We start from the raw sequence: 1,482 nt of genomic DNA, 5'->3' as shown, positions 1-1,482 counted from the left end.
CAACAGTATAACACACGCAGTCGCAGGAGCACGACACAACAAAAGCACACAACATAGTGAATATAGTGAAGGAGTGCTCCAACAAAGGAGAATGGGCATGACTGACGTAGCGATGTGGTATCCTGAACAATTTTAATATTTTTAACGTTTGACAATGTATATGATAGATACATATTTTAGTTATTTTAATGTGTGAACATGGCATGCAATGAACTGGTTTGACGTGGACAAGTAAGCACCTGAAGATGGCATTATTATGCCGAAACATGTAGTGCGAGGGAAAGAAGGAGATAAATGAATGTATGCACTGCAAGACGGATTAAATAAATCATGGACTTAAATCAGTGCAACAGGACGCTAAAATATAACACATTTGGAGGATGTAAAATAATATACGTTAAAACACTTGTGATGCCCGTTTGTTGTCTAAAATTCAAATCATTAGAGCCCATTATATTAGGATTTTTTTTATTGGTATTAATAAATTTATTAATGTACTGTGTCTTCAAAATGGTTCAGAGGTTATTAAAATTTTAATAAGTCGTTTAGCATAAAGGCATTAAATTTTTTTTACTGTCCTATGAACCAATTTTAAGGCATTCATTCATTCATTCATGTTTATTCATCCTGTAGATCAGATTACATTGATATAGGACATGTCACATAATATAAATTATAAAATTAACAAAATACAGTAGATTCTAAACCAGTAAACACACAAGATATGTAATGATTATTTACATCTAGCATGTATCATAATCTAATATATCATAGTTTATCCATACATTCATATATTCAATATTTACTATCTATAGATCGGACCACACAGGTGTAGAACATGACACAAGTAATAAATTATAAAATTAGCAAGGTACGAGAATTCATAACAAATAAAATCACAAAATATGTAATGACTATCATATCTAGCATATATCAATATGCAGCATAACAAAATTTATCCAAACATTCATTCACTCTAATAAATTATAAAATTAGCAAGATACAATAAGATCAAAACCAATAAACTCGCAAATATGCAATGAGTATTTACATCAAACACGTAACAATTCCAATAATTCAGAATTATCTATACATTAATTAATTCATATTTACCCATATCACAGATCAGACCACATTAAAGTAGGACATATCTCATGAAACGAGTTATAAAACCAACAAAATTACAACAAATTATAAACCAACAAATTCACAAAATATGTAATGCAATATCACATGCAGCATATATAACTATCCAGCATTACAGAATTTATCATTCATATAGTCATCAATTGAGTAGTAGCATCTATTTATGAGCAAATTCTTAAGTTCCCTTATAAACTGGTTTTTATTGTCAAGCTGTTTAATACTATTGGGTAATTTATTATAAAAGATACAGCCAGCAACGGAAGGTTTGCTGTTATAAAGTTCTAAGTTATGCACCCATTTATGGTAGTCATTTTTGTTTCTAGTATTGTGAGTGTG

The sequence above is a fragment of the Cryptotermes secundus genome, unplaced genomic scaffold, assembly GCF_002891405.2.
Source record: "Cryptotermes secundus unplaced genomic scaffold, Csec_1.0 scaffold2437, whole genome shotgun sequence".
In the NCBI taxonomy this organism is placed as follows: Eukaryota; Metazoa; Arthropoda; class Insecta; order Blattodea; family Kalotermitidae; genus Cryptotermes; species Cryptotermes secundus.
Note: the sequence above shows the minus strand (reverse complement) of the source record.